Source organism: Aotus nancymaae, unplaced genomic scaffold (genome assembly GCF_030222135.1).
Source record: "Aotus nancymaae isolate 86718 unplaced genomic scaffold, 86718_ANA_hifiasm-v0.15.2.pri h1tg000057l, whole genome shotgun sequence".
In the NCBI taxonomy this organism is placed as follows: domain Eukaryota; kingdom Metazoa; phylum Chordata; class Mammalia; order Primates; family Aotidae; genus Aotus; species Aotus nancymaae.
This window is the reverse complement of record NW_026988471.1, coordinates 10,494,986-10,522,744: the sequence shown is the minus strand read 5'-3', so window position 1 is coordinate 10,522,744 and position 27,759 is coordinate 10,494,986. Positions and strand designations below refer to the sequence as shown.

General features: G+C 46.7%; 1 protein-coding gene and 1 pseudogene across 1 annotated transcript in view; one reads left to right on the top strand and one right to left on the bottom strand.

Moving 5' to 3' along the window:
- Positions 1-19,082: 19,082 nt before the first annotated feature.
- LOC135269626 (peptidyl-prolyl cis-trans isomerase A-like) lies at positions 19,083-25,321 on the bottom strand (annotated as a pseudogene).
- A 1,461-nt stretch (positions 25,322-26,782) lies between these two features.
- The window catches only part of ROCK2 (Rho associated coiled-coil containing protein kinase 2), a 151,440-nt gene continuing 150,463 nt past the window's right edge, over positions 26,783-27,759 (top strand). The window contains exon 1 of the mRNA XM_012438823.3: positions 26,783-26,850. The gene's annotated coding sequence lies outside the window, so the exon portion shown is untranslated. The remainder of the gene's footprint in view (positions 26,851-27,759) is intronic.

Genomic DNA, 27,759 nt, shown 5'->3' with positions numbered 1-27,759 from the left:
GACCAAAAAGCACAATAAAGAGACGATTTGCTCTGTTTAAGGATTGCCCAGTATCTCCTGCCTGCGACTCAGTGGTGTTGTCATGTGTTGGATGGGTGGGACAGAGATGACAGTTTTCCTTCCAGAGAGAAGCAGCCTGTGCCTGCTTTGCTGACAGAGGTGCTGACTTCAAGCACCAGTAAGCTTTGCAAGGAAACCAGGGTCATGGGTCCAGGTAGAGCCTTGCTCCCAGCTGATCCCTGGTCTCTGTTTCTGCAGGTAGCCAGAGAGGCCACAGCAAGCATCTACAGCAAGGGTGGGGTTCCCTGGGGTCAAAGTCACAGAGAAATGGGGAACCCTGGAATGCAAGGGCAGGGAGGGACTTGCCAATCAGATTCAGCAAACATTTGCTCAATGCCTCCAGGATGTACCAGGCACCAGGCCAGGTGACTTATATATATTAAATAGTTTCATCTCCATGACAACCCTGGAGCTCAGGCGGCAGGTTATCTCCATTTCACTAGTTCCAATAGGTCGCATGACCAGGCCAAGAGCACATCCCATGCCCTACTTGGCGTGTTTGCATCCTCTCATTGATGAAGTCTCATTTGAAACATGACCTTCTCAGAGAGGCCTCCCAGGTGCCTTCTCCTGCTCTGTCTCCCAGGTGAGAGTACAGTGGCAGGATCACAGTTCACTGCAGCCTTGACATCCTGGCTCTAGTGATCCTCCTGCCTTAGCCTCTTGAGTACCTAGGACTACAGGCACACACCACTCTACTTGGCTAATTTTTAAAATGTTTTTGTAGAGGTGGGGTCTCCCTCTGTTGTCCAGGCTGGTATTGAACGTCTGGGCTCAAGTAATCCTCCCACCTCAGCCTCCCAAAGTGCTAGGATTACAGGTGTGAGCCACCGTGCCTGGTCTTTTTTTTCTGTTTTTTAATTTACAGAACGCTTTGTAATCACACACTTGGGTGTTTTGGGTGTCACCTTATTTAATGTCTACCTCTCCAACTAGACTATAAACACAAGGTCAAGAGCCCTGTCAATTTCGTTCACCACAGCACTTAGGAAGCACCTGAGAAAACACTTGTTGAACAAACTATAGGAATAAATGCAGGTATTAAGAGCTTAACATACACGGTCTGATTTTTAAAATTCTCTCCTTGGTTGTTTTTCATTGCTCTTCTTTCTAGATAAGAGATGAAAAATGGTGATTTGGATGAGACTTTTCAATAAAGCCACAAAAGTTCTCATAATCTTTCTCACCCTGAAACCACTGAGCATCAGCCTGTGAAGTGAGACTAAGACTCTCAGCAAGTCCCTGGATCCACAGAGATCTCTTCCCACTTCATAATTTACACAGCACCCAAAGCATTGCAGGTGCTCTAAGAATTCATCCTGACTGTGGAGTGAGCTAATTAAACATGCTCCTTAGTTCTTGAATACATGCAGACTGTGGCTGTTTCTACCCTGGCAGACAAGTGTATTTGGTAAGCATCTAACTTACGGCTCAGACCATGTTGTCCATAGTTCAGCTGTACCATTTCCCTGATGGGAATGCCTACTGCACTCTTCCTTCCAACCCCGGTCCTAAGAATCACCAGTGATAACCAGCCAAATGCCTCATGCTAACACTGGCACCCAGTAGGTGCTTGGTAACCATTGCCTCTCTTCCTTTCCCCACCTGTCAAGGATGGGCTGTGATCCTATGTCCTCCCTTCCCCAACCCCCAGGGACATTCCCCACCTCTGAATTCTTGCACAATTTCCTCCATCCTCCTGCCATTGGCTGCTAACTCTGCTACCTTTGAACTGAGACATTTCTCCTCTGAACATGTGGGTCTCCAAACCCAGGCTGTGAGCTCCTTGGAGACAGGGATTTAGTTGGTCTGGTACTTCGAGGCCTGGCCATTCTTGGCCCCTAATAAGGTTCATAGAAGGCCTGGCCTTGCCCAGAGTAGCTGCTCCATAGATAAGGACCAAACCTTTGACCCTCTTCAAGACAAGGCAGATTGGATGTAGGACAAGCTAGGAAAGAAAGTTGGCATGTAGGCGTCAATCAGCTTTTCCTTCTTCAGGTCTGAAATGAGTTCTGTCCAGGCCTCCATCTCAAAAACTGAGCCCTTGATCCCATCACTGTAACTTCCAATTCTCCTTCCATGAGGACAAACTGAGCATGGCAGATAAATAGGGTTTCAGAACTGGAGTTGGATCAAAACAGGAAAATCAGGCTGGGCACAGTGGCTCACAACCGTAATCCCATCAATTTGAGAGACTGAGGCAGAAGGACCACTTGTGGCCAGATTAAGACCAGCCTGTGTTACATAGCAAGACCCCCATCTGTACGAAAAAGTTTAAAAAATAGTCCAGTGCAGTGGTGAGTGCCTATAGTCCCAGCTACTGGAGAGGTTGAGGCAGGAGGATTGCTTGAGCCTGGGGGGGTCAAGGCTGCAGTGAGCCGTGATCTCCCCATTGCATTCCAGCTTGGGCGATAGAGTGACCCCATCTCAAAAAAATACAAATAAAAATGATTTTTAAAAAAATGAAAAAACCTGACTGATGAGGGTCAAACAAGGAAAACAGAATTCTGTCCAAGAGGTTATTATGGGGGCAAAGATGAGCCTAAAAGCCAGAAAACAAGAAGTTAGGGCTTCACTGAATCGCAAACCAGACAGAAAGCAAGAGAGCAGGAAGAGTTGAACAGCTGCTGAGAAAGAGCCTGGGACTCTGACACTTGTCTCCACCCGTGCGGACAGGGTGCCCAGTTTGACGGCTCAGAATCAGAAGGACACCCACATGGGCCTCCCCAGCTTCCTTTAGCTACCAGGTGTCCAGACAAGAAGCGAACAAGGCAGCAGGAAAATGGAAGTTCCTATTTCCCTTCTCATTAAAACTGTGAGTGTGCCTTTTCTCACACAGAATTTTCCTCACATTCCGGGCTCCCGGCTGCGTCCAAGAGTCCAGCACTTGGCTTTCGGCCAATGCACAAACTTCCATTTCAGTCCGGAGTTAGAAATCTGTAATGCTTTGACGTTTTGGTCAAATGGCTCATGTCCAGAATCCACCAAATGTGTGTTTTACAAAACTGCCCTCTCTTCACATTCTGCAGCCTCAATTCTCACTGTGAGTGGCTGAATATAACAAGGAGAACCTTCAGACTAGAAAGTGCCTGATTTCTCCCGCCAACTTCTGCCCCAGGAAGGCAGATGTGGGGTTCTGACACAGGAGCTTACTCATTCGTATCCCTGAAAGTCTACGAGTTGGTTCCTTATTGCTTCTCCATAAAAGAAAAACTCTCTAATGAGCTCTTTTGTTTTTCAAATCAGATATGCAAAGAAGCTCATAACAATTTTTTTTTTAATGCAAAACAAGAATCTCCAATTATGGGAACAAAACCTTTAGCTTCTGAGTTTCTGTCTCACTGAGGAAATGAATTTGAAATGGCAAGGAGGAAATGAGGAGGCAAACTTTCATGTCTATTTTCGTTTTCCAGTGAAGTTCTATTTCCTTTGGACTTTGTATAAACAAGGAAAGGATAGTTGTTAGTTCAGTTATTACAGATAACCTGTGTCTTTAAAGTAAATGTATCTTATCTAAGTAGGACTCCAATAAATGACTACACTTTTTCAAAATATAACTCCCCAGCTAATAACAAGAATAATAGCAAACATCACTTTATTGAGCAATTGCTACATGAAGACACTAAGTGCTTAGCACACATTGGAAATATTGTTGACTGAATGTATCTATTTTTCCTAGAAATCCCATTTCTGAAAGCCTATTACAAAGAAGTACAATCATCCGTATATACAAAGGAGTAGTGTGTGTGTACAAGTGCACACAAATATGTTGTATTGTTCATAGTGGAAAAAACTAGAAGCAAAATGAATATTGATAACATGGGCATGGATGAAAAATTGTATCTCCAAATTATGAAATACAATGCAGTTATTAAAATCAGAGCTTTGCCAAGTGACTAGGATGGAGTTCCAAAAAGTATTGTTGAGTGAGAAAAGCAGTATACATGAAATTGAGTATAATATGATTTTCTTTTTTTTTAATGAGACAGAGTCTCACTCTGTCACCCAGGCTGGAGTACAGTGGTGCAGTCTCAGCTCACTGCAACTTCCACCTCCCGGGTTCAAGCAATTCTCCTGCCTCAGCCTCCCAAGTTGCTGGGACTACAGTCATATGCCACCACGCCCCTATTAAATTTTGTATTTTTAGTAGAGACAGGGTTTTACCATATTGGTCAGGCTGGTCTTGAACTCCTGACTTCAGGTGATCCACCTGCCTCAGCCGCCCAAAGTGCTGGGATTACAAGCGTGAGCTGTTGCACCAGGCTGATTTCTTTTTTAAAATGGTAAAAAAAAAAAAATGTATATAAGTGGGAATATAGCCATATACTTTTATTATTTTATTACCATAGAAAAAAACATGGAAGGGGGAGGCCAAGGTAGGAGGATCGCTTGAGGCCCAGGAGTTTGAGACCAGCCTGGGCAACATAGCAAGACCCTCATTTCTACATAAAATTGAAAAATTAGCTGGGCTTCGTGGTTCATGCCAGTAGTTCCAGGTACTCAGCAAGCTGAAGTGGGAAGATCACATGGGCCCGGGGAGATCAAGGCTGCAGAGAGTCATGATTGCGCCACTGTATTCTAGCCAGGGTGACAGAGAGACTCTTTCTAAAGAAAAAGAAAAAGAAAAAAACAAACTTGGAAGGTGCATTCAAGGTTGTCAACATGGTTATGGGGGTTGATTCATGGGCCTGAGTTCAGCCTGGAGCAGTGCCATGAGGGGGAGGGAGGAGAAAACAAAGAGAAAGGGAAAAAGGACTGTGTTTTAAGGAAACCCACCAGGGTATACAATATACTCACACTGATGTGCTTATGTGCAATTATGTCAGGTATGAGTAATGAAAATAAAAATGGTATTTTTTTTCTCAACAACCTTGTGAAATATTCTTTTTCCCACTTAATAGATAAGGAAATGGATGATCTGATTTGCCAAAGGCTATCTGATAGGCCAAGGCTGTCTAATTCCAAGGCCTAAATTCTTTTCCTGTAAGTATGATGCACTTATAGTGAAAAAAAAAAAATCAAATATTGTAGTAAAGTCCAATGAAGATTGTAAAAACTCCCGAGTCCCAGAGACAGTGCTATTAAAATTTGAGAAAACAACACATCAGAATTTTCTCTATGCATATATATACCCATTTACCAAATCTTGCAAAAGATGCCGAAGTCCGTCAACTGTGAGGTTATGGGGGAGGCGCTGCAGCCCTGCAGGAAGAGGATGTTTCTCCTGTCACTCATTCTGAAAAGTGGATAATCGTGGTCAGGGAATTAAGCCAGTCTGAGACCCAGGACCTGCTTTGGGAGGCTCAAAGTAGTTCCTGTGATGGGAAGGGGCTGCCCTGACCACTGCAGGCAGCCAGCCTCCCAAAATGTGGATGGCAAGTGGGAGGCATGCATCATAGTGGTCTCTGTCCTCCCGAACAGCTCTCCCCCTAGACAGCCTTGAAAGAAACTGGAACTGACCTTTGGACAGGAGGATGGCTGTGTCCCCTTCTGAGGTCAGCGGGAACACTGCTTCTGGACAGGGCCTGCAGCTGACCTTACAGTATCTCCTGACACGGCCACACAATGCTCTGGCCATGCCTTCTGATGAGTGGCTATTTGCTTATGTGCATAGATTTACTAGAGTTGCCACAGTTAACGGCCCAGTTACCAGGAGGCCTCTTCTAAATGTGATATAGGCAGAGGGTCTCCCCTTTCCTCTTGGGGAGACACTGAGGTGAAATAGGGCTGCACCAGCCACCACAGAGGCAGCAAGGAAGGTCCTGAGGACACTTGCATGGCTGCAGAAGGGACCAGGTGTTTCCTCTGGCTGCCTGGTTGGCTGCTGCTCTGAGAAGATACTGGATCATGCTCTGGTGACTGCAGGGAAGTCACCCTGGATGCAGCCAGTGGAAGCTGCTCATCAACGGAGGGGTCAGCCTCCAAGGACACAGCCAAGTGCATGTTCTTTGGGAGTTGGCAGCTAGGGTAAGCCTGAGGGGGCTGATTCATAGATGAATATTCAGAAATACCCAGAGAAGGGAATCTCAGAGATATAATCCTTCCTCCAATTTGAGCCGGTGGGGGCTCCTGGGCATTATGATTTGAGTATTAAGGAAGGGTGACTTTATTTTGCACACCAAGCTGGTGAGGTGAGACCTGTGCATTACATGGATATAGATATGCATATCCAAAATACAAAGCTTATCATGCTGCTCCCCTGCTTAAAACCCAGCAATAGCTTCCCTTGGGGTGAAGCCTAAACTCTTTACCATAGACTCCCACCCAGAGCACGACACGGCAGCCATGATGAAATCTCATTTTCTTCCTCAGATCTCTAGGCCTTCACCCATATTTCTGCTTAGAACACTTCCTACTCCAGTCACCTGGACAGTTCGTAGTCAACCTTAAAGATTGAGCTTAATGGCCCGGTGCAGTGGCTCATGCCTGTAATCCCAGCACTTCAGGAGGCCGAGGTGGTCGGATGACCTGAGATCAGGAATTTGAGACCAGCCTGTCCAACGTGGTGAAAGCCTGTCTCTACTCAAAATACAAAAAATTAGCCTGGTGAGGTGATCGCACCTGTAGTCCCAGATTCCTGGGGGGCTGAGGCAAGAGAATTGCTTGAACCTGGGCAAGGGAGGTTACAGTGAGCCGAGATTGTGCCACTGCACTCCAGCCTGGGTGACAGAGCAAGACTTTGTTCCCGCCCCCCCAAAAAAGATTCAGCTTAACATGTCACCTCCCCTGGGAGGACTTCCTTGGCCCATTCCCTCCTCCCAGACTTGTCTTCCTGCTTGGTGTTCCTGTAATCATAACATTTGTTACACTTTATTAGTATGTTTCGTTCAGAGACAGGGATTCTGTCCTACTTGTTTTTGTAACCCCAGTATTTGGTATAAAGTAAGTATTTGTTAATCTGTGAAAGACTGAATGGTGAAGGTACATAGTTTTACACAAAGGGAACATGCTCTGTAGTCGTTTACATTCAACAGTGCAGTAAGTCTGTACCCTTACCTATTACACGTTCCCATGAAAGGTTTTAACTAAGGCATTCAGGCACTTTACAATCCAGCCCTCGTCAGCTTCATCCTTTCTGCTATCTGTGTCTTGAATATTCACGCATTTTCATCTACAGTGTTTAGCACACAATCAATGCACCTGCCAAAGTGAAATACGTCAAGGCGTGCCCACATTCTTCCCCTACTCTATTCCATGCCTGTTTCCCACCCCTGCCTGGCTAATTCCCACCTCACCTCTGAGGTTCCACTGAAACGTTATCTCTGTGCAAAGCCCCATCTGTCTCCTCCAGACAGAGTGAGCCAGCCTGCCTCTGTGGGCCCCCTGAACCTTGCTCCTCTCTCCTCACGGCTCCTAATGTGTACACCAGTTATGTGTTTGTAAATCTGCTTTCTGACTAAACTTTGATCATTGGTAGTACTGGGACTTTGTCTTCCTCCGTTTGTTATCCTCAACCTCTGGTTCAGCCTCTGCCGACTGCTACTCAGTAAGTAAGTATTTGTTGAATGAATGAATGAGTGCATGAATGAAGAAAGTTTAGTTTCATGTTTACAGAACAATCACATCAGGCTTCAGGGCCAATTGGAATCCATCCCAATTCCTGCTACAGACTTACCGATCCTGTCAGTTGTAATCAGTCAGAGGAATCATCCCAGCATGCTGGAACTAAGTAGAAATCTTTTTTTGCACATGATGAAACTGAGGTCCTAAATGTGAAGGTCACACAGCAAATTCCATCAGAAGTTATCTGAGACAGCAAGACTGATACCCACGCATTTCAAGAGTCATGAATCGCCAAGATCTCATCCCTCATTCTAGTGCCATGTAATGTATTTTTTTTTTTACTTTTCAACAAAATAATGATGATTCCTTAAAATTGTGTAGCACTTTATAATTTACAAAGTCCTGTTAAAAAACACCTCTGAACTAGCTATTTGTGATTAAGTCACTTGCCAGAATCATTCAGCCCTTAATTGATGGATCCAGGGCTAGCACTCAAGTTTTTGGCTCTAGGCCCAGTATACTCTTCAAGATCCAATATTCAAGATCTATTACATAAACGGTGGTTAAATAACGATTCTAGGCTCACTCCTGGGAAAACACCATCATTTCTAATCAATATAATCACTTCCTACTTCTAAGAATTTTCTGAAGGCGACATAGATCAGACTTGTCAAACTTTTACATAAGAGAGCTGATAAGATCTAAGCGTGGCTACAAGAAGGAACCGGAGTGTCATGTCTATGTGTGTCTGTGTGTGTGCATGGATGTGTAGCGTGTCAGTGACTTTGCATGTGGAATACTTGGTAAAGACTTTAGGAACTCAAAAGTGTGGATGTAAACAAAATAAGCAAATCTCGAATGCACAGTGTCCGCATAGAGTATGATCTTGATAAATATTTGCCAATGAATTCATATGCTGTGTGTTAAAAAAATTCTCATATAATGTTTGTGCCCTTAGCCAGCATTTCCATAGAATGACTTTTAAAAATTTAAATGTCTTTCAAATAACCAAATCTATTCACTCATGCTTTCATTCAATAAGGAACGCATATAGGTGCCAGGCGCACAGTTTCCCCGCGACACAGCAGGGAACTAAGCAGACAAACCGATGTCTACTCTCATGGAGTTTACATTTTTGGGGGATGGGAGGCATGGATAATAACCAAACACTCAGTTATATGTTAGGTGATAAGTGGTATAAAGAAAAATATGGTAAGAAAAAGGGCTTGGGTGTGGGGTGGCTGGCAGTGGGGTGGACCTGCAATTTGAATCAAGGGGTTCAGGAAGTGACACCTGAACAAAGACCTGTAGGCTGGGTGCGGTGGCTCACGCCTGGAGTCCCAGGGCTTTGGGAGTCTCAGGCGGGTGGATCACTTGAGGTCGGGAGTTCAAGACCAGCCTGGCCAACATGGCGAAACCATGTCTCTACTAAAAATACGAAAATTAGCTAGGCATGATGGTGTGCACCTGTAGTCCCAGCAACTCGGGAGGCTGAGGCAGGAGAGTCGCTTGAACCCAGGAGGTGGAGGTTGCGGTGAACCATGATCACGCCACTGCACTCTAGCCTGGGCGACAGAGCAAGACTCCGTCACAAAAACAAAAATAAAAAAGAACAAAGACCTCAGAACAAGGGACACAACTGTGAGAATACCTTGGGGAAATCTTAACCTTTTGAACAAACACATAATTTTAAAACTTTTTTTTCAAATAGCTTCCATGCACTTGGCTGCCTTATTTTTTCTTAAGACAGGGTCTCGCTCTGTCATCCAGGCTCCAAGCTGGAGTGCAGTGGTGGGATCACAGCTTACTGCAACCTCCGGCTCCCAGGCTCAAGCAATCCTCCCACCTCAGCCTCCCGAGTAGCTGAGACCACAGGCATGTACTACCACACCCAGATAATTTTTGTATTTTTTATGGAGAGAGGGTTTCACCATGTCGTCGAGGCTGGTCTCAAACTCCCAGGCTGAAGTGATCTGCCTGCCTCAGTCTTCCGAAGTACTAGAGTTACAGGTGTGGACCACTGCGCCCAGCCTACACCTGGCCGCCTTCTAAGAGAGGATCTAGCAGGTAGTTTAACATGTTGTTGATTATTCGGGCATTTCTGTGACTGTCAATGCTGGACACCATGTAGTGATGTCCATGGAGGTGGAGATGGTGGAAGTTCAGAGGACTATTTGCCCCTCCACTGGAGGCCTCCAATCTGTTTTTCTTCTGCATTAATTCTATGGCGCCCCCTCCTCTCACACCCTATTATCTCTGGTAGTGTCTCAGTATCACTGGCCCATGCTCTTTGTCTGCTTTTTCTAATACATCGTTGGTTTGTTAGGATTGAGTCTCAAAGAGAAGGACTTGAACACCAGGCTAAAATGTAATGCACAGGCTTCATGACATCTGCTCTGCCTCTCTGCCTATTCACATAGGACATTTTGTGTCTGTTTCCTTACTCTCAATTTCCTTTCTGACGGTCTGAATGCCAAATAATTAAATCCCTGATTTGGGAATTGTTGCTAATTAATACCTCATTTTCCTTCCTTTTAGGGCTCAGAACCATTTTCTTGCTGATTTCAACAGATTTTCTTCATAGGAAGCAAGTTAACACACAGGTTTCCACACAGCGGCGGAGACAGACTCAGGATGGAGCTGTGCATGAGGAGAAGGTTCCCAGGACAGAATCCAAAAAGCTCCAGTGCGGGGAGGAGAACTAGAAGCACAGAAAACAGAGACTGACTTTATTTATTTTATTTTATGGGTTTTTTTTTTTTTTTTTTCTGAGACAGCGTTTCACTCTTGTTGCCCAGGCTGGAGTGCAATGGCACGATCTTGGCTCACTGCAACCTCCACTTCCCAGGTTTAAGCGATTCTCCTGCCTCAGCCTCCCGAGTAGCTGGCATTACAGGCATGCACCACCATGCCCGATTAATTTTGTATTTTTGGTAGAGATGGTGTTTCTCCATGTTGGTCAGGCTGGTCTCGAACTCTCGACCTCAAGTGATCCACCCGACTCAGCCTCCCAAAGTGCTGGGATTACAGGAGTGAGCCACCATGCCCAGCATCTTTATTTATTTTTTAACCAGTATGCCACTTGCCTATAACCTAATAGTGGTACAGAGGGTGCCAATAATTCATAGCTATTTTATGCACATTGGGAAGAGAATGAAAATACTCTAAAGTCCACGGGAAGTGCTGTAAGAGCACAGAGTAATGAGTGACACACTCTCACATGGAATTTGGGGTGGGCCCACAGCAGAGGTGACGTTTAAGGAAAGCTTTGAAAGATGAGTATGCTTTTCATAAGTAAAGAAAGGAGGAAGGCTGGGCGAGGGGGCTCACACCTGTAGTCCCAGCACTCTGGGAGGCCAAGGCGGGCAGATCATGAGGTCAGGAGATCTAGACCATCCTAGCCCACATGGTGAAACTCCATCTCTACTAAAAATTAGCTGGGCGTGATGGCACACACCTGTAATCCCAGCTATTCGGGAGGCTAAGGCAGGAGAATCACTTGAACCCGGGAAGTGGAGATTGCAGTGAGCCAAGATTGAGTCACTGCACTCCAGCCTGACGACAGAGCTAGACTCCGACTCAAAAGAAGAAAAAAAAAAAGCAAAAGAAAGGAGGGAAATTTCTAGACTGAGGAAACAGCAAGGGGAAAGGCCTGAAAGGAGGGAAATGCCTAGTTTTTGACCAAAAAAGAAAAAAAGTGAGCAAATAATTAGTATCCCTTGACTCTTCTGGTTCTTTTGAAGGAAGCCCAGGATCCTTCGGGTGATGTGCTTGCTTAACGGTCCGTTTTCCTTTTCCTTTTTTTTTTTTTCTTTTTCTTTCTCCAGGTTTATATATTTGCAACATTCTCACTCACACAAATCATCAACTACCAACTCATCATTCAATGGAGCTGGAATGTAGGGCATACAGGGCGGCGGTGAGAAATGGGCCAAGAGTTACCGGGTCTAGACTGAGGCAAGTCTTATCTAAACACCAGAAGATTTGGCCAGGCGCGGTGGCTCACATCTGTAAACCCAGCACTTTGGGAGGCCGAGGCAGGCGATCAACCGAGGTCACAAGTTCAAGACCAGCCTAGCCAATATGGTGAAACCCCATCTCTACTAAAAATATAAAAATTGGCCAGGCATGGTGGCGCATGCCTGAACTCCCAGCTACCTGGGAGGCCGAGGCAGGAGAATCTCTGGAACCTGGTAGGCAGAGGTTGCAGTGAGTTGAGATTGCGCCACTGTACTCCAGCCTGGGCGGCAGAGCAAAATTCTGTCTCAAAAAAAAAAAAACTACGAACAAAAACACAACAACAAATGAAGTATATCCCCCAGAGAGCCATGTTTTCCAAGGCATATTACTGGAAACTGTAGTTGTATGGGACATTCTTGGAGTTACTAAAGCAAAAAAATAAAAACTGCTCTGGTTGATTCTATTTTGGAAATATGCTGAGTTTGATGAGGCTAAACAGGCTTCTTTCCTGCTGGACTTGATGCATTGTAAGGCAGCCAGGGAAAGAGAGACAGAGAAGCTGCTGCTCCAAACTCCAGTGACCACACCTGTGTTCCTGCAGCCGCGTGTCTCTCAGAACGGTTGTCTCTTAGGGACACACTGCTGTAGCTCAACACGGGAACGTCACCAACACTTCTCAGCTGGAGAATAACACAAGCCACGTGTTAGCATCTTGGAATGACCACGGGGGAGCCTGGAGGTGTGGACTGGAGGCTGGACAAGTGCTTAGGGGCTCTCCCCACGAGCATCTGTGAGAGGTCTGGCAAAGTCTGTCCTCAGCAGTGGCAGTGAGGCCGGCACATGTCTGGATGACCTCTACTCAGAGGCCCAGCTTTATTGCAGGCTGGCTCTGAATCCTTTCATCTCTGGCCACAGCCGGACAAAGTGCCAGAGCTGAGCAGCTGCCTCAGTTCTCCAGCCCCTGCACTCCGAGAGGCCACACAGGACAGAGATCAGAGGAGCCGAAACCAAAGTGATGCAAGTGCCCTCCCAGGAATGCTGTTCTCATCAGGGGAAAAAAGAGTGGCGAAATGGGAGCCACAGGCCCCATCGGGGCAGGACAGGCTTCTAGACCTGACCCTAGGGTCTAACTCCTTTATTTGACATATGAGGAAACTGAGGGAGGGGAGATGTCTAAATTCACACAGCTTGATACATTTTTCCAGTAACTCCATGTGTCTTACAGTAGTTTTGCATTATTTCTCTCTCTCTCTCTTTTTTTTTTTTTTTTGTTGTGATGAAGTCTCACTCTGTTACCCAGGCTGGAGTGCAGTGGCATGATCTCTGCTCACTGTAACCTCCACCCCCAGATTGAATCCACCCCCCAGATTCAAGTGATTCTCCTGCCTCAGTCTCCCAAGTAGCTGGGATTACAGATGCCTGCCACCTCACCCAGCTAATTTTTGTATTTTTAGTAGAGACGGGGTTTCACCATGTTGATCAGGCTGATCTTGAACTCCTGACCTTGTGATCCACCCGTCTCGGCCTCCCAAAGTGCTGGGATTACAGGTGTGAGACACTGCACCCAGCCTATTTTTCTCATTGTTAATTTTTATCATTTTTTTTCAAGTACTTTTTTGACTTAATGTCCAGGATCCTCCAGTTAATATTCTTGCTCAAGACCCCAATTTTTTCTGGATTCACTTTTTTTCAGTAATTAAAAAAAATCCAATCATTTTCTTTTGATGATCTCGCCTTTGACTTTACAGCAAACTAACAGATTTTAAAACACAAGGAGAATAATGACAGGAACAAGTCCTTTGCCAAGGACACGTGGTGCCAAAAATATCCCTTACCAAATGGTTTCCTCACCCAATAAATTTTCCCTCATCCCTCATTTGACAAGTGACCTTCAAAGAAAGGAATCAGGAAAGGGAGAAGGCAGCTGCCATCAGAAGTTGAAGAGAGAGATCCTGATCAGCTCGGGGCTGAGCAGAGGAAAGCTTAGGCCTAGCTCTGCACTGGCTTTGGGGCCTTGAGGAGGTCAGAACCCTTCCCTTTGCAAGTTCTTTGAGTTTCATGGCCTTGTGGTCAAGGCTTTTCTAATGTGTCCCTAACCTATGTCCCCAGCCTTTTCCCCTTATGTCCCCATGGCCAACTTCTGATCCAGCTAGATGTCCTTTGTGGTGACCAGCACTGGCAGGCCTCTCCCATCTTTCCCCAGCTCCAGTCTTGCCCACCTAGGAGATCCTTCTGCTATTCTGTTACTATTCTGTTCTTCGAGTTCCTGCTTCTTCCCTAAGGCCTTCCTTGGCTTCTCCCACTCAAATTATTGTACTGTTCTCTTGAATACTTAGTACTTGATAGTATGGCCAAGACAGATGGGTCCTTTTTTTTTGTTGGGGGAGGATAGAGTCTCATTCTGTTGCCCAGGCTGGAGTGCAGTGGCACGATCTCAGCTCACTGCAACCTCCATCTCCTGGGTTCAAGTGATTCTCGCACCTCAGACTCCCAAGTAGCTGGGATTACAGGTACCCGCCACCATGCCTGGCTAATTTTTGTATTTTTAGTAGAGATGGGGTTTCACCATGTCAGCCAGGCTGGTCTTAAAACTCCTGACTTCAAGCGATCCACCTGCCTCAGCCTCCCAAAGTGCTGGGATTACAGACGTGAGCCACCGCATCTGGCTGACAGATGGGTTCTTACAGGTTATTACCTCCAACCCTTTTGTTTTATAGGGGAGAAAACAGAGGTACAGAATGGGAAAATAATTTGCCTAAAATCACACAATCAACAAATAGGGTCAGTTTTCCTGATTCCAGACCCATGCCCAGTTTACAATATCAAGATAATTAATGCTATTACATTCATTTGCCACTTGTAAGAGTTACAAAAACCCCTATTTTCACACCTTGTATGTTAACATCGTCATGAATCCTCTTAGCTATTAATTCATTCATGTATTCATTCATTCAAGCAGCCAACATGTATGAGGGCCAGTGTCCAGGCACTGAACTGTGCTAGATACTAAGTATTGCTATTATTTCCATTTCATAGTCGAGGACTCTGACTATGAAAAGTTCTATGACTTCCTCTAATTTACCGAATGAGTTGGGTGTCTGCAGGAAATGGAACTAACACAGGTGGTTTCCATAAGGGAGTTCTTTCCAGAGGTGTAGACAGAATTAAAGGAAGACAAGAAATCTTAAGGCACTGAGACATCAGTGACAGTGAGAAACTGAGGTCAGGAGGGCAGAGGGAGGAATAACCTCCCCAAGGCCCAGTGAGGAAAGGAACGCAGCCCCTGGAGCAGTAGCAATTGAGGTGCAGGGCCACTGCCAGAGGTTGAGCAGGGGCAGAGGGGAAGAAACCCTGTCCTCGCCCCCAACCTCTTTCCAGGGATTTAGTGGGGTAAAACCCTGTCCTCACCCCCAATCTCTTTCCAGGGATTTAGGGGGTTAGACACTGTCCTCACCCCCAATCTCTTTCCAGGGATTTAGGGGGGTAAAACCCTGTCCTCGCCCCCAACCTCTTTCCAGGGATTTAGGGGGGTAAAACCCTGTCCTCGCCCCCAATCTCTTTTCAGGGATTTAGGGCGGTAAAACCCTGTCCTCGCCCCCAATCTCTTTCCAGGGATTTAGGGGGGTAAAACCCTGTCCTCGCCCTCAACCGCTTTCCAAGGATTTAGGGAGGTAAAACCCTGTCCTCACCCCCAATCTCTTTCCAGGGATTTGGGGGTAAAACCCTGTCCTCGCCCCCAATCTCTTTCTAGGGATTTAGGGGGTAAAACCCTGTCCTCGCCCCCAATCTCTTTCCAGGGATTCAGGGGGGTAAAACCCTGTCCTTGCCCCCAATCTCTTTCCAGGGATTTAGGGGGTAAAATCCTGTCCTCGCCCCCAATCTCTTTCCAGGGATTTAGGGGGTTAGACCCTGTCCTCACCCCCAATCTCTTCCCAGGGATTCAGGGGGGTAAAACCCTGTCCTCGCCCCCAATCTCTTTCCAGGGATTCAGGGGGGTAAAACCCTGTCCTCACCCCCAATCTCTTTCCAGCTCTCCTTTTAGGCACTGCTCAACCAGAAGACAGAATACGGAGAACCCAGAGTGGGCAGTCCATAGAGGTCAGCCCCTGGGCCGCAGAGCAGGGTGGACAGTGGATCTAGAAGCTAGCAGAACGCTCCAGCCTCATACATAGCTGGAAGTGGGGGAGCTGGGATGCCACAATCCTGTGTTCTTTCTTCTGTACCACGTGGCTTGCTTGTGCTTATGTGCTTCTGTTCATTCATTCAGTCGATCTTTTGTTCAGGCTATAAATACACTGAGCACGCACTCACTCCTGGCTGGCCTCTGTGCATATGTCTCATTTCTCTCCCCTGATCACAAAGTTCAGGCCTTGCCTTTCTGATCTCGGCATTCCCCTTAGTGCCAGTCTTGGCTCTGATGCATGGTAGGTGTTCAGCCTGTTTTGTTTATTAAAAAATAGGTCCACTAAGAGGCCCGGTGGCTCACATCTGTAATCCCAACACTTTGGGAGGCCGAGGTGGGTAGATCACCTGAGGTGGGGAGTTTGAGACCAGCCTGGCCAACAAAGTGAAACCCTGTCTCTACTAAAAATACAAAAATTAGCTGGATGTGGTGGCGCATGCCTGTAATACCAGCTACTCAGGAGGCTGAGGCAGGAGAATCACTGAACCTAGAAGGTGGAGGTTGTGGTGAGCCGAGATTGAGGCATTGCACTCCAGCCTGGGCAACAAGAGGGAAACTCTGCCTCAATCAATCAATCAATCAATCAGTCCACTAAATACTACTCTACCTTATGCTGAGGATAGGGTCACAGAGGAAGCCATGAGAGCCAACTTTCATTCTTGAAGGCGCCAGAAGCAAGTGCTCCTGCACTCGTCACTAATTCACTTCCTTGTCTTGGAGTGAGAGTGGGGATTCTATGTGAGGGCTAATGCCTCTGATGCTCTGGAAATCCCCATTACTTGCAACGGCACGAAGCTTTGGGGTTGACTTCCACAGTATCTCTGCTCTACTGAGTTCTTCCGAGCTCTCAGCTCACATCTGGCCTGCAGAGTCTCAGGGCTATTTCTTTGAGGGTTGTGGCAGAGCTGATAAAAGGAAAGTTTACCACTTTCCTTCAAACACGAGGCCGCCACCACGTCTGCACCAGCTGATCGATGTTGAGGTTTGAAGGGCCTTCCCTTGTGAACCTGCTGGGCCACAGCAAACAATGACTGTGTGTGTAACAGTCCAGTCCCTGTTTAAACACTGTCCGTGCGAATGTCAATAAGAATCCAAAGACCTGAAGACAGTGGTCATCGGCATTCAGCTTCTGAATAGTAGTAGTTGCACATTAATTTCCTTCCTTCCTTCTTTCCTTCCTTCCTTCCTTCCTTCTTTCCTTCCTTCCTTTTCCCTTCCCTTCCCTTCTCTTCTTTTTCTTTCCATCCCTCTCTCCTTCCTCCCTCCCTTCCTTCCTCTTTCTGGAAAAGGGCAAAAGAATCAATGCAAGCTAACCTACCACTTGCTTCTGCATGTGTATTTTTCTTAACTCATCCATTTTTATCTGCCTTAAAATAAATTTACGGCATTTAGATACAATAATTAATCCTGTTACTTCACTAATGGAGCTTAGTGGGACCTGGAGGTCATCCTGATGCCTCCCTTCCTCTCCTTTTCCATGCCCAAATCCAAGCTGGGGGCTGTCGCAGGTTACAGAAGATTTCGGAAGTGCGCCCGCGGATCTATGTTTGTGTGGCCCCTTCACATACAATCTTAAGAAAACTTATTTTAATGCAGAAATTAACTCTGTGGTGTAGCTTTTACCGGTAGGGAGGAAGAGTTCAGCATAGTTCATGACTTGCCCAGGGTCACACAGCCAAGTGGTTGTTTAATATCGGTCCTCTCCATTAGATCATAAGTCTAATAATGGCCGACAGGGATTATTTCTCTGTTGTTCTCTGTTGTATTCCCAGTATATTAATATATTTGTTGAACAAATAAATGAGAAAATGAATGAAAGAAAGAAATAATGGCTAGAATCCTATCAGCTTCTGCCAGGTGAGAAGGAGCCAGCCTTTCTGGAGTAACTTTCAGTAGGCTGAATGCTGTCTGAGCCTTCTCTTACTTGTTCCTCACCAGAATCCTGAGAGAGGTGAGTTAATTTGCCGGAGGCCACACAGGTAAAAAGGGACAGACAGGCCTGGAACCATGTTTCTCTGACTTCACTGCAAGTGCCCTCATCTCCACTGCTCATGGCCTGTTTGGAGATGGGACCTTGACCAGCCCACCCTCCCAGCCTGACAGCTCTGAGTTTTGGTGGACTGGCCTCCTCTGTGTTCACTTATTGGAGGCTCCAACTTTGTTTAAGGCAAATGGAATATGACAAAGGCAACTGTGGCCATCAGAGTGCCACTGGGAAGTTTAAAGTGGTTCCTGATCTCGCAATCAGGCAGGATTTTATGGAAACTAAATGTATCCCTGTATTCTAATGATCAATCACTTTAACTATAGTTTTCTTCTTTGTATGCTTTGTAAGTTTTTAATTAATCATGATCATAAACCACCTAATTACAAATGGTGGCCTGTGGGTTAATGAAATATTCCCCAAACTGGCTTTCTTTCTCTCTGCTGTGTCGCAAGTTCCACCCCATCTTGCCCATGACTGCTGCGAGGTTCCCTCCCACCTGCCTGCCTCCTTAGGGCGACAGTATCACAGGGTGGTGCAGCCAGAAAGCCCTTGGACGGTGTCCTTTGTTAACATTTGCAACTACAGTGAGTCCTGGAGGACGGCACTGTGGCAGCTTCTTTGACACCGCATTGCAAGTTAGTACACGTCCTGGGCCTTCCCCCATCTGTTTTGCACTGACTACCCCCCACCCTCTCTCTAACCACCTGTGTGCCCTTTCCCAGTCATCACTTATTTCTCCTTTTATTTACCTCCTACTTTTCCACTTCTGGCCTCGTTCTGCCTGGAGGAATGTTTTCTGTTTCCATGCTCTGCTGAATTTTTGTTACTGTTATTTCATTTTTATTTCATAATCATAAACTTAACTCTGCAATCCAACTAGGCATGGAAGGGAATGAGGAAAATATGGAACCCAAAGGGAACAGCAGTGAGAGCACAAAGATGATAGGATACTGCGAGCAAATGGGGTGGAGGGGTCGCTATCGTTTGTCTGTGTCCCCATTCAAATCTCAACTTTAGTTGTATCTCCCAGAATTCCCATGTGTTGTGGGAGGGATCCAGGGGGAGGTGACTGAATCATGGGGGCTGGTCTTTTTCGTGCTATTCTCATGATAGTGAATAAGTCTCACGAGATCTGACGGTTTTATCACGGGTTTCCACTTTTGCTTCTTCTTTATTTTTTTCTTGCCACCACCATGTAAGAAGAGCCTTTTGCCTCCTGCCATGATTCTGAGGCTTCCCCAGCCATGTGGAACTGTCAGTCCAATTAAACCTTTTTGTTCCTACTTTCAGGTATGTCTTTATCAGCCCTGTGTAAATGGACAAATATGGGGTATTCTCCTGAGCTACAGAAGGAATGGTCTGGTGGTTAAGATAAAAAACAGGTCAAACTTATTCAAGTTGTCCACAGTCAGCAATGGTGATCTTCTTGCTGGTCTTGCCATTCCTGGACCCAAAGCGTTCCATGGCTCCATAATATTCATGCCTTCTTTCACCGTGCCAAAGACCGCATGCTCGCCATCCAACCACTCAGTCTCAGCCGTGCAGATACAAACCTGAGAACCATTTGTGTTGGATCCAGCATTTACCATGGACAAGATGCCAGGACCTGTGTGCTTCAGGATGAAGTTCTCATCATCAAATTTTCTCCCCACAGATGGACTTGTCATCAGTGTCATTATTGTGTGTAAAGTCACCACCCTGACACATAAACCTGGGAATAATTCTGTGAAAGCAGGAACTGTTAAAACCAAGTCCTTTCTCTCCAGTGCTCAGAGCACAAGAAAGTTTTCTGCTGTCTTTGAAACCTTGTTTGCGAATAGCTTGAAGGAGACGTGGCCCAAGGGCTTGCCATTGACAGTGATGTCAAAGAACACGGTGGGTTTGACCGTGGCTGTAGTACGGGGCTCTCGATGGCAGTGGCATCTGCCAACTCTGCTACATTTTTTTTTTTTTTTTTGAGATGGAGTATCACTCTGTCACCCAGGCTGGAGTGCAGTGGCACAATCTCAGCTCACTGCTTCAAGCGATTCTCCTGCCTTAGCCTCCTGAGTAGCTGGGATTACAGGCACATGCCACCACGTCCGGCTAATTTTTGTATTTTCAGTAGAGATGGGGTTTCACCATGTTGGCCAGGCTGGTCTTAAACTCCTGACCTCAGGTAATCCACCCACCTCGGCTTCCCAAAATGTTGGGATTACAGGTATAGGCCACTGCGCTTGGCCAACTCTGCTAAATTTTAAGGACCCAGGCCACGTGTCACCTCTTTTTCCTGAATCCCTTGCTGGAAGACATCTTTTGCATCAGGATTCTTTGAGTTTTCACAGCACCTTATCTGTGAATCTCTTCAGGCACTTATGTTTGTTGAATTACAATTATTTGTGTTTTCCCATTTATACATTCACTCAATCATTCAACTATTCAAAATACACTGAATATCTTATCCAATCAACAATTCCTTAAACATTTTTTTTTCTTTTTAGAGACGGGTTCTCACTATGTTTCCCAGGCTAAACTCAAAGTCTCTTGCCTCAGCCTCCCAGTTAGCTAGGACCACAGGCACACGCCACTATCTGTAGCTTGCATCAACAATTCTTAGTTGCAAACTCTGCGTAGGAAGAACCCATACTCAGTTCCTTTTGTATCTACCAAAGAACTAGCACGATGCTCAAGTTGAATTTAGAAGGGAAGCAGGAGATAGGAAACTGGCCTGGAAGGAGAATGCCTTCCAGGTTGGGTCATGAGGGGAGAGGACTGAGGAGAGGATAGGGAAGGTGGGCCAGCACCAGCAAAGGCACAGAGGTGGGAATGGCACGGTCACTTCTGTGAATGATGCATGCTACACAGTTTACAGTTTTGCTGAACTGAAGCATTTGGAGAGTGGAGTAGTAGAAAAGTATTCTTCATGGTTAATAATGGGAAATTACTAATTTACTATGGACAAACAACAGACCCAAGGTTTTGGATGTCAAAAGCATCGAAAGGGAAATGGAAGTATTGTTCTTCTCATGCATGTGAGGCAAGCACTTTGCTAAATATTTTGTTAAAGGCTCAAAGGGATCCAGAACCCAGTAAGAATCAAGCCCTTCACTCAAAGAAGAGGGGCCTTTGTGGAAGATGAGTAGGGACTTCACAGGTGGAGAGGGGCAGAGAGGTGCTGTTCCACATGGGTGGAAATCATCTTAACTGAAGAGGAAACAGCCAAGGGCATTCCATTTTGAGAAAAAGTGAAGAGGAACACTGGAAGAAAAGTCTGAAAAGGGAGGCGTGGAGATCCGTAGGAAGCCGATTCCAGGCTGAGGATTTCATGCACATCATTGGAGACCCAGTGAAAGTTCTGGAGCAGGAAAATCACAGAAAGCAATACGGGGCCACTTCCATTTCACTAATGGGGAAAACGAGATTGCCAATATGACACCAAGGTCCCCTGCCAAACTGGCAAAGCCAGAAACAAACTTAGCTTTCCAGGATCCTCCCAGTCATTTCTCAGGACCACTGTTCTCAAACATAGACATCTACACCCTATATATTTTTGGAGTGACTTACCATTTACTTCTAAGTACACTTCTGAGCTGTGACCAGATCTTTCTCTTCTGAGAGTCTTTCATAGTATACTGGTGAATAATTTGTGTTGGATGACTGCAGTATCTTTCATCTGAAGATCTTAAGAAGCCTTAATGACAACCAAGCTTCATTAATTCTATTTTGTGTATGAGGCAACTGACTCACAGAGGGGTTCAGCAATTTTCTCATTCACCCTGGGAATTTTTACCAGAACCATAAATGAAACTTAGGATGAAACTCTATTTCAAAAACCATTAAACCCTGAATCCTTTATAGTAGAGGAGTTTACAAAGATAATGACACCTTTGTATTGCGAGTTCATTCCTTTATTCTGTTGTTAAATCCTGGCTTGTGTGGAACAGCAGCAACTCACCACAATAATGCCAGCCCGAGTCGTTGGCAGCGTGAAGCAAGATGGGAAAAGGTGTTACATGTCTCATTGGTGATGGCTGGACCATTCACAGTTTGTTGTTTTCGCCCATCCATTCCTCAATTCGTTTATTCACTCCATGTGCATATGTGTGAGTCCTTTTTACATCATCTGTAAAATGGTCATAGTAATATTACCATAAGCAAAGGCTGTTTCGAGAATTAAGATAATCTCTATAAAGCATGCTGCCTAGCACATAGTAAGCCCTTAAAATAATAATTATTATAATTTTAAAAAAGTAATTACAAAAGCCATATGGTCAAAAGACAAAAATGGTCCTTTTCCAGCCCTAGCTATGGGTGGAGAGGGTAAAGTTGCATCTGAAGGGTGAATTAATTATTGAGGAAGAGGCAGATCCCTCAAGTCAAAAACTGACACTGAGGAGATGGATCTCAGAGAAAAGAAGGAGGTCTGGACTCTCAGTTTGGGTGAGGAAGCGTCAGAAGGGCTAGGAAAGCAGTGTTGGGTAGTGGATGTCAAATAGACCATTGGGAATGAAGAGCCAGAGAAAAGAAAATCATATGAAACGGAGTGGAGCTTCTAAGTTCTGCAGAGCAAGCCATGAACAGTTATGGTACAATCCACGCCTTATCCATTGATAGGCCAGCCTGGTTAAATGCCCTGTATTTTCTGTGTTTACTTTTCCATTGTTCTTCCTTACTATTGAACAAAAGTTTCTGTCCCAAGTTCCTGCCTGACTCACCTGTGCTCAGGACACACTGGGGACTCTGTTAGAAAGGAGCAGTCAATCCTGGACAGAGTGGCATAGCAGCAGGAAACACAGCAGGAGTTCCATTGGAGAGAGCAAGCCCAGGGAGCCTCCTCCCACAGCTACTTCGGGATGAGCTGAGCTGAGAGTGTTAGGAAACTGCCATTTCCTCATAACCTGTTGCAATTTCAGTATTCTGTGCTCCTAAAAACTGGGTTGGAAATCCTCTTTAACACAGATACAAAACCCAGAACCTGTAGAGGACAATATCAGCCGATTTGACAGGTAAAAACTTGTGTGACAAAAGATACCAAAAAACAAAACTGAATGACGAGCAACAGATTGGAAAAAAAATCTTCACAAACTCTAACATATTTTAATATATTCTATTATAATACAACAAGGAGGAATATCCAAAATACACAAGGAGCTCCTATAAATCATAAAAAAGAGGCAAAACTAATGGATAAAAGATATAAACAGGTAATTTCAAAAGAAATAGATACACAAAATGGCTATCTTTAGTAGCAATTAAGGGAATGCAAGTTAGGACAAGATGTCTTTTTTTTTTGCCTGTTTTATTGACAAAAATTAAAAATATTTATAATATTGAATACTGGGAAAGGTGAAGGGAAATTGGCAATTTCTTCTATTCATGCTGAGAATGTAAACGAGTAAGAGTCTTTTTAAGGGACAGGTTAAGACCTGGCGTCGTGACTCACCCCTGGAATCCCAGCACTTTGGGAGGCTGAGGTGAGTGGATCACTTGAGCTCTGGAGTTCGAGACCAGCCTAGGCAACAAGACAAAATCCTGTCTCTACAAAAAATACAAAAATTAGCCAGGCATGGTGGCCTGTGCTTGCAGTTCCAGCTACTCAGGAGGCTGAGGTGGAAGGATCACTGGAGCCCCAGAGGTGGAGCTTGTAGTGAGTTGAGATCTCTCATGCGACTGCACTCCAGCCTGGATGACAGAATGTGGCCCTGTCTTAAAAAAATAAATAACAATAAATAAAGGACAGGTTGGCAGCATCTGTATTTATAGTATGCCTACCCTTTGTTACAACAATTCCACTTTTAGGAATCTATACTATTCAAATACGAATGCAAAAAGGATACGAGGATGTCAATAGATCACTGTGACAGTGAGAAAATACGAATACTATCTAGCATCGATTGAGGGCCAGTGCATTTCTAAGCACTTTATAACAAGTATTGTGAGGACACCGAGACACAGAGGAATTAGGTAACGTGCTCAGGGTCACACAGCAAGTGTGTATTTGGGACAGGATTTTGGCAATTGTTTCTTAACCACTATCTCCGATGGAGAATAATTACAGTGTGTCACATCCAAACTGTGGAGTAGAGGACAGAGGAATGAAGCAGATCTCTGCCTACAGACATGGACATGCCTCTGGGACATATTAGTAATTAAGGGAAAAAACCAAGTTGCAAAACACTATGATATGCTATAATTACATGTATGTGGGGAAAAGGTAACGTATGAATACTTAATACATATGTTCAGGGCAGATAAAGGCCTTGAGTGATGTAAGAATGTGTGTGAAAGTAGAGTTGGAAGAGTGATTTTTTAGATTATGTTCTACATATTTCTGGTTTGTCTGAACTTTTACAAGAACCCATTTGTGCATTACTTTTGAAAACAAGAATTGTTGTAGTAATCTCCCCCTTACCCCATCCTGCAAAAAGGCTTAACTCGTATTGAGAGATTTGTTTTCTCTTCTTCCAGGTAGACAATGGGATGGGTCTTGAATAAAAATCTTCTGTACCATGACTTTTTCTGGTCTATGTAAATGAGTATATGTAGAAGACACCTAGGATATGTGTCTTGTTGATCACTACTCTTAAAACACAGTTTTCATGGCTTCCTGTTATTCCAACCAAGCTACATACAACCAGTCAAAATTAATTTGGAACCTGAGAACCACACAGTGGTTTTTTTTGTTTGTTTGTTTGTTTTGTTTTTGAGATAGAATCTCACTCTGTTGCCAGGCTGGAGTGCAGTGGTGTGATCACAGCTCACTGCAGCTTTGGCCTCCTGGGCTCAACGGACAGGCCTCTCTGCCTCAGCCTCCAGGGTAGCTGGGACTACAGGTGCACACCACCACGCCCTGCTAGACATAGTGCTCCTTTTGCCTTGCATATCATTTTGCCATCAGAAAAAGAATCCATAATCATAGATTATCTCATTATTTTGCTCCAGTGCATAAGTGGGAGTGTCTAGCTCTCTCTGTTCTCCTGGTGGCCTCTGTGGAAGTCTGAATGAGTAACCCAACACACAGACTTAAAGGACTCTTTGGATGCAAAGCCAGTGTTATTATCTGAAAGGAAAAAGCTGTATTATACAGGATGGATCATCTGCTTCCCGAATGAGTCCAAGTAGGAATGGCTTTAACCCAAAACCAAAGAAGAGGCTCCAATTAATCCAATTGTTTGGATCAAAATGCAACTTTTACAAGGCTGGTTTATCTCCGACATGCGAGGGAGACAGCTCGTAACATTCTTATTACTTAATGGATATCAGATTGTTGCTTTTCTGAGTGTTTTTTCCATTTTTTGAAATTTTAATGTGTTCTTAAGCATCTTTACAGAAAAAAAGTCCCATTCAATTAAGAACTACTACTGTATTCTCTGGTTCTTATAGCTGCTCATTTTACATAGTTTTAGTGTGTACAAACGATTTTTTTTGTTGCATTTATTTCTAATATACCTTCTCATGTTCTTGCCAAAATTTCGTTTGACAGTTGCATACTTGCCAGGATTCTTGCTGTTAATGTGACGGCCCTTGTTTGGGTTACTCAGTTGAACAACTGGGCCCATTCCCAGGTTTTGGTCATCACGAACATTGTGAATAGCCCTGCTGTTAACATCTTTCCCCAAGTTCTCCCCCTCCTTCGCCCTTTGGATCATTTCCTTGGAAATGTACTTCCTTAAATGGGTTTACTGGGTCAAAGGGGCTCTATGAACGGTTTTATAGCTCCTGGCAAATATTTTTCGGATTGCGCCCTGGGCGGATCTGAGCGATGGCACGGGCCGCGTAGAGGGCTGGAATGCGGAGGAGCGGCCCCGATTACCACCCCTTTTCCGCCCCCCAAAAGGAGAGAATCCCGAGAAGGCCTGCGGCTGGAAAGCGTTTTTCTGGCGCTCTCGCGTTCTCTCTACGTGGTTAGTGTCTACACCGTGCAGAAACGCTTTCAGGATCCCAGGCCCTCCTGCCCCAGGACCGCATTCCACTCGCCTCCGCTCATTCGGAATCCCCGACACCCAGGGCCCCCTCCCAAGCCCGTCTCGAACCCCCCAGGTCCTGCGGCCCCGTGAGGGCGCCGAGCTCGGTCGCTATTATTTTGGCGCGGGTGAGGCGAGGCCGGCATAGCTGCGCGCTGAGTCAGCGGGGGCCGCGGCGGGGGGCGCTGACGGGCTCCCCACAGCGCGCGACTGCGTCGGGCCCGGCGTCCGGGGTTCAGCCTCCGGGCCGCTAGGTCGTCCCCGGGGTCTTCCGCAGGGTCCGGCGGAAGGGGCGGGGGTAGCGCGGCAGGACCCGAGCCGGGCGCGTTTCCCCTCCCCCAGCAGGAGCTCGGCTGTGACCGCGCGCCTGGCTATTCGCCTCAGAGAACCCCGCCAGGGGGAGGAGGCGGGGGCGGGCGAGGAAGGGGCGCAGAGGAGAACGCGGAGCGGGGCAGACGCAGGAAGGGAAAGAAAGAGAGGAAGCGCGGCGCGCGGGGCGGGGCGGGGCACGCGCAGGCCGGGCGGGGGCGCGCGCTGGCGGTCACGGGCGGAGGGGCTTGTGGGTAGCGGCGGCGCGCGGCCGGAGACGGGCGGCCGCGCGGGAGTGTGTGCGCTGGGAGCGGGGTGAGGGACTGCAAGGCGGCCGGCGGCGACCATGGCAGCGGGCCGGCGGTGGCCGTAGTGGCCCAGGCCTGGACTTCAGCCTTCCGGGGCCCCAGAGGGCGGGGCGGTCCGGGCCGCGGCGGTGGCGGCGCCACTTCCCCGCTCCAGCCCGAGGACTCCTGCGGGCGCTCGCGGCGGACCAGCGGACCGGCGGCGCGAATCTGACTGAGGGGCGGGGACGCCGTCTGTTCCCCGCCGCTCCCGGCAGGGCCGGGCCGGGCCGGGCCGGGCCGGCACTTGGGAGTAGCCCCGGGCAGGCGACCGCCGCAGAGACCCGAAGCCGGAGCTAGAGGCGAGCGGTGGGCCCGGGTGGAGTCCCGGCCGAAGCTGGTGTTTCGGGGGCGGCGCTAGGCCCCGAGGCTGCCGGACCTGACTGCCAGGAGCCGGAGTGCGGGTCTGGTGGTGGCGGCATGAGCCGGCCCCCGCCGACGGGGAAAATGCCCGGCGCCCCCGAGACCGTGCCGGGGGACGGGGCCGGCGCGAGCCGCCAGAGGAACCTGGAGGCGCTGATTCGAGACCCTCGTTCCCCCATCAACGTGGAGAGCTTGCTGGTAGGTGGCCGAGGCTCCGGAGGCTGCTCGCAGCTCACACCTTAGATCCTCTCTCCGCCCAGCCCTCGGTGCCCGTCCGCCCGTGGGGAGGGGGAGGTCTGGCTCCACCCCGCCCTGCTTCCGGCAGCCGGGACCGGAGACCGAACGCTTCGGCCACCAAGTTCCCAGAGTAGTGACCCGCCTTTGATTCCACACTCTACCTCCTGCTGGAGCTGGTGTCATCCCCGGCTGCTCCTTGCAGCACTGGGAGGAAACACCCCTCTTCTCCTTCCGCCTACCCACTCTGTTTGGGGAGGTGGGTGGAGGACTGGCCATCTTTCATGCCCCAGGTTAGCCGGTTTGAAAGTGTCATGCTACGTGGGGACTTGGTGCGAGCAAAGGAGAGAGAAACCTGATGCTGACCCTGTTGCGGGTACCCGCTGGGGTACATGACAAAGAGCTGCCCTCACTCTCTCCTTTTAGTCTGAAATCTTGGAACACATAGCTAAAGTTTTGCTGTTTTCACTTGCGTTTGAACATTCCATACTTGCCATTTAGTACATTTTAATTGCTGTAAATTTAATTTCCCGAGATTGCTGCGCAAGAGCCAAAGAAGTCTGAATTGTGGAGTAGAATAAATCTCTCCTCTTCATTGCGTCTCTTTCCTAAAGCGGCCTTTGAAATCCAAATTAATAGCACCGTTAAAGGCTGCTAATTGGCTCTTAAGAAAGTGTGTTTTACAAAATAGAAATGCACCGTAGAATGTTGGCTTATTTATTTTTGTTAGGCTAGAATGCTGGCTTATTTCTTATTTTTGTTAGGATAGACGATTGTATTTCGCAATTTGAGTAGTGTGTGCAGTGTAGATGCATTTATGGGAAAAGGGGGTGGGACTTTTACCCTGGGGAGAAGAAAAGTGAAAAAGATACT